Source organism: Capsicum annuum, chromosome 5, assembly GCF_002878395.1.
Source record: "Capsicum annuum cultivar UCD-10X-F1 chromosome 5, UCD10Xv1.1, whole genome shotgun sequence".
Taxonomy (NCBI): domain Eukaryota; kingdom Viridiplantae; phylum Streptophyta; class Magnoliopsida; order Solanales; family Solanaceae; genus Capsicum; species Capsicum annuum.
Genome location: NC_061115.1, coordinates 179,452,708 through 179,458,705, shown reverse-complemented (window position 1 = coordinate 179,458,705; position 5,998 = coordinate 179,452,708). Strand labels below are relative to the sequence as shown.

Here is a 5,998-nt window from a genome sequence, read left to right as displayed (position 1 = left end):
ATCCTGTGGAATTAGTTTAGGTGCACTAGAGACTATGATTATTAAAATAAAAAAGAAATACAGGAAGAGCATTGAAACAAATAGTTAGAATTGTTGTATTTATGCTTGTATATTCAGATCCATGCTTTTTTAGTTATGTTATATGAGTTTCGGTGCTATGTTATATTTGCTAGATATATAGTAGAGATTGATTTCCACCCTTATAGTTAAGCCACTGTGTGTGTGCGCTCGTGCATGTTTGTTGTTGAGTATCTTGAAGTCTATTAGAAAGGTCTTGTACTATGCTTGAAATGATTTGTCATTTTAAAATGTCAACAGCTAAACGATTAGTTTTGGGTAAGCATTCGAGTTTTTAATGCTACGGGCTTTCTTTCAATGCTCTGTCACTAATATAAAAAATTGATACTTGTTTGTTTAAGATAATTAATTAATTTCGATGTTAAATGCATCAAAAAGAGTTTCAAACACTTTAGGATGCACTTAATGTTTTACTACACTACTACAGTAACTTATTTTATTTTAAAATGTATACTGGTAAATGGAGTTGGAACATAATGAAAATTGATTTCAAAGAAAACTTCGCCTTTATAGTTAGATATTCTTATAGAGAGGTCTAAAACCAGTAATTGGACACCTGCAACGGAGTTCGAGCAACAACTCACTCAAATTCAAGAGAAATTTATATTTCACATTTCATTTCTCATTCTCAAAGGCCAGCTTACACTTTATTAAGAGAAAGAATGTAGTGGCTCACAACTACAAGAATAGTTTCTTAGGATTTGCAGCACGTTTATCAAATGTCGAAGATCAGTGGCTTGCTCAACATCCCAGAGTTGTTTCTGTCTTCCCTGATCCAGTATTTCAACTACACGCTACATGATCATGGGATTTTCCGAGGGATCAATACCATCTACTACACGATATCCCTTACAATTCTGGTTGGAATTCAACCTCATCAAATGGAGCAGATACCATAATTGACATTTTTGACACTAGTAGCGGATACCCTCAAACTATAAAAAAAATCTCATTGCACTTTGTTTATTCTTTACTACTAACACAAGAACCTATATTATGTTATAGGAATATGGCCTGAATCAGAGAGTTTCAATGACAAGAGTATCGGTCCAGTTCCATAGCGAGGGAAAGGAACTTGCACCAGAGGTTATGACTTCAAAACTTACAGCTGCAATAGGTAACAATCTTTAAATGTGTCCATGAGTACACGGGAACTCAGTAGTTTGAGGTCGTTGTAGGAATCCATTAACTTTAAATCTTGGATGGTATGTGAAGTTTTTGTAAGTGGTCTTAAAAAATAAGTTTATGATGAAAATTTTACTGTATGCATTCATGGACCTATATCAGAAAACTGATTGGAGCTTGCTTTTAAGAAAGAACCAGGTTCAAGATTGGGTCGAGGGGCTTGTGTTTAGATTATTTGAATGTTATATATTAACTTGAGATTTTTATAAGAGCCTAGCATTTCAACTTTTGGATTCACAATCCGCCTTTTTCTTTTTTTTCGTGATTGTATGTTGTCCTTTTTTAAAACATAATATGTTGAAACATTTCAGAAGGATTATGTTAGGCAAAAACTGCTGAAAGACAAACATCTAGAACAAATCACTTCATTTGTGCAAATGATTTATTAAGAATTCTGTAAATTTTTTGTTTTAGAATCTAGAATCCATAAATTTATTATCTTATTTTCACCTCTGATTGATAGTAACTTGTGAAAATAATTATGAGGAGTTTAAATGTGCGAAAGAAATTATTGTATAGAAATGTTGCAGTATATTTGAGGCTACACACATAATATAATTTTTCAGAGAGAATGTTCTAGCTGACCACCTTTGCGTCAATGTGGCTCCACCTTTGCAAGGTAATCTGCGGCAAATAGAAGATATGATGTACTTATATGCTGCAATACGTAAACAACAACATATTTATAGTATAAGAGTTTTTACTTATCAAATAACGTAATCACTATAGTATTGATTTCAATTTTAGAAGAAAAAAATATAGTACTCACATCTTTATTCTCGTGCTTGAAATTTTGTATCCTTTATCTTTATTTTAGGATTTTAGAGTTTTCTAATATAGCCTTTATCCTGCAAAATTGGCAGATCATATAGAAGTGAGTTGAAACTGGTTGTGTTTTCTTATATGTCAGATTGTGTTTTGATGCAGACTCTTAATTTCTTGGCTCACATGTCATCCTTCTCATTCTATCATATCTTTGCCTTTCTACTCTCACGAAAGATCATGTTGGCAGTGATACCATTCACCTTAATGTTCATCATTCCCGGACTTGGATTCGGAACAATGATGATGAATGTAGGAATGCAGATGATAGTCTTATGGTGTTGTTGGAGGAAGTGAGATTGTTGCCAAACTAGGTTATTTTATTCTTGGTGTAAATTTTTGGGTACTTTACAGATTTTTCTATTACAATGTTAACTAGTTTCAGCATTGGCTGCACGGATAGTTCTCTGGAAAAGAATTGTGCTAAACCGACGCATAGTCTAACTTGTCTTAAGATCCTCAAGGTTTATAGCTAAGTGGCTATGCTTTTAAAATGTGAAATCTAAAAAAGGTTTAAACCAAATGCCTAATCATTTGATTTATACACGAGACCGCCTTCCAATTTTGCTAATCATGAGGAAAGACAATGTAGAACTTAACATTTTTCCTTCTTTAGAAGTGTGTTAATGTGTAGCCTGCTGAGTGATGTCTTATTGCTTTTTGAACCATAGGTTTATTTATCATCTTTCAAGAATATTTTGCTATGGAGGATGCGAACTTGACACTAATATGGGCTTTGAATACTAATCGACAGGCAGAGACTTTTGAAATGTGGATGAATCCAAGGGATATTTTTACTATGCAATCACGATCATACTACAACATGTTAGGATAAACTACTTATGACACATATCTCCCATCTCATAGTGGACGTGCTTCTTCATTGCAGTAGTAGCAAAGTCATTTCATATGCAGTTTTTGAGCTTCCATCATCTACCTCAACCCTCGACATATGGGGAGAGCTATGGCTGAAAATGTTGGGGTTGGTATGGCTCAAGTCGATGCGTATCAGCAAACCTCAATTGGGTCCTAGTTGACTGCAAACTTTATACTATGTGTGTTTGTTTATGTAGTTAAACCATATAATTTTGCTTGCCTAATCAACTAAATTAGGATAAGATCCGTCTCCAATGTTTGAAGAATTTTTAGGCCTGTAGATGTTCATGATGTGTATGAAGTGATCCTATGGTTGAATTTTAGCCGGGTCATTGTGTTTATAGTCTTTAGATTCTATTCTACAAATTTAGGAGTGGTACTGATACCTTTGTTTTATCTGTGGTTGTGTAGATTTGGTTAACAATTTGGGTACAATTGCGAGGTCCGGGACAAAGGAGTTTATGGAAGCTCTACAAGTAGGGGCTGATGTGAGCATGATTGGTCAATTTGGTGTGGGTTTCTATTTCTCTTACCTCGTAGTAGAGAAAGTTATCGTAACAATCAAGCACAACGATGATAAGCAATATATATATGGGAATCACAAGCTGGTTGTTCATTCACTATTACAAGGGATGTTAATGGAGAGCAATTAGGCAGAGGAACTAAAATCACTCTTCTCAAGGAAGACCTGGTAATTTCATTTCTACTTTAATTGAGATGTATTCTTGTTAATGCCCTTTGTAGTTAAATTAATTACGTTTGGTGCAGTTCTATAACCTTATCTGTAATTAACTTTCATTAATACTTGCAATTGGAGTACTTGGAGGAAAAGAGAATCAAAGACCTTGTGAAGAAACATTCTGAATTCATTAGCTACCCAATTTACCTTTGGGTCGAGAAGACAACTGAGAAGGATATTAGCGATGACTAAGATGATGAACCCAAGAAAGAACAAGAGCGTGATATTAAGGAAGTGGATAAGGATAAAGAAAAGGAGAAAGTTAAGAAAAAAGAAAATCAAGGAGGTTTCTCATGAGTGGGAACTCATTAACAAGCAGAAACATATCTGGTTGCGTAAACCAGAAGAAATCACGAAGGAGGAATACGTCGTTTTCTACAAGAGCTTGACTAATGATTGGGAGGAACACCTTGTTGTCAAGCACTTATCTGTTGAGGGACAACTTGAATTCAAGGCCATCCTCTTTGTACCTAAGAGGGCTCCATTTGACACCCACAAGAAGATGAACAACATCAAGCTTCATGTCCGGAGGGTGTTCATAATTGTGAGGAACTTATCCCCGAGTACCTTGGATTCATGAAGGGTGTTGTCGACTCTGATAACTTGCCTCTCAACATCTCCCGTGAGATGTTGTGGCAGAACAAGATTCTCAAGGTTATTAAGAAGAACTTTGTGAAGAAATGCATTGAGATGTTTAATGAGATTGCCGAGAATAAGGAGGACTACAACAAATTCTATGAGGTTTTCTCAAAGAACCTAAAGTTGGGCATTCATGAAGATAGCCAGAACAGAGCTAAGTTGGTTGCCCTTCTTCGATACCACTCCACCAAGAGTGGTAGTGAGCAGACAAGTCTGAAAGATTATGTCACTAGGATGAAGGAGGGTCAGAAAGACATCTACTACGTCACTGGAGAGAGCAAAAAGGCAGTTGAAAACTCAACATTCTTAGACAGGCTAAAGAAGAAAGGATATGAAGTGGTCTTCATGTTTGATGCCAAATAGTACAATATCTTCCCTTTTAAGTGGTTAAAGTTACAACTATTCGAGTGTTTTCATTTTCTATTTAAATTATCCGATTTTGAAGTGATTTTGTTCATATAAGTTAAAAAAACTAACTTATAATGTTGGGTCTGTGCTGCGCACGAGCATTCATATCTAGTATATATTAATAGAGTTAGTAAGTTTTGGATACAAATATTTCTTATTGTCAAATGAGGGTCTAAATTGAATTCAACATATCAAAATATAGTGATCTTAATAAATAACCGGGTCATTTACATCCATTGAGATAAAATGTGTCAAGATGGAATTATTATGGGGTCATACGCAACCATCTTCCCTTGTTCAGACATAATTCTAATTTTTTTTTATTGTTTTCTTATAATTTATTTAATTGCTTACATTTTTTGTGTTATAATTTTATTTAACATATGTTGCAAATGATTGTTTTACACGATGGGGATGTACATTTTTAATTTGTTCATTGGACACAGCTGTATTATTTAATTACATCTGAATTAATATGATTTTGTGTTATATTATTATATATCAACAATATATTTAATGAATTATTGGATTCGTGCTCGTTCGAGCAACACCTGTTTAGTTTATTGAGAGGGGGAAAGAGTTATTTTAGGAATTTTAATGAAAGAAATTGAAATTTTGTGTAAATATTCGTGTATTCTGCATTGGAATTTTGTAATTTAATCCAAGTCTTGTCGATAAACTATCTTCATATGTTCAGCATGTCGACTTTCTAATATATGTATTGATAAATTAACTATTGATTCAAAGTTAAAGTTTAACTAAAGATTTGAATTTATACAACAAAATATTAAGTATTTCTATTAAAACTAGTTACTAATAGCACGGACCAACAAATATTTTTTTAATTCATTTTAATTATTGTGATTTATAACATTTTTTTAAAAATATATAACAGATTATTTTCTTTAGATATTTTAAGTTGTTAACTATTGTAATTTATAATACCTTTTATGTAATTTTCAAATAATATATATCGCTCTCCTTGTCCACACTTTTGTGGCATTGTTAGTCAATTACGTTTTTTTAAATAATTTAAGTTTTAAATTATTGTGATTTATAATTTTTTTTTCTATTTCAATTTAAGTGGCATAATGCTTAGATGACAATAATAATTAATTAAGGGTGATATAGTAAAGTCACGATTGAAGCAGCGAAGCAGACATCTTAATGACCCACAACAACAACTAATTAAAAGTGATATAGCAAAATTACCATAAAAAATACTTATAAAAAATTTAAGTGGACCTCATA

The 5,998-nt window shown here is 33.1% G+C and overlaps 1 pseudogene; it reads left to right on the top strand.

Moving 5' to 3' along the window:
- Positions 1-797: 797 nt before the first annotated feature.
- LOC107871965 lies at positions 798-4,702 on the top strand (annotated as a pseudogene).
- Positions 4,703-5,998: the final 1,296 nt, after the last annotated feature.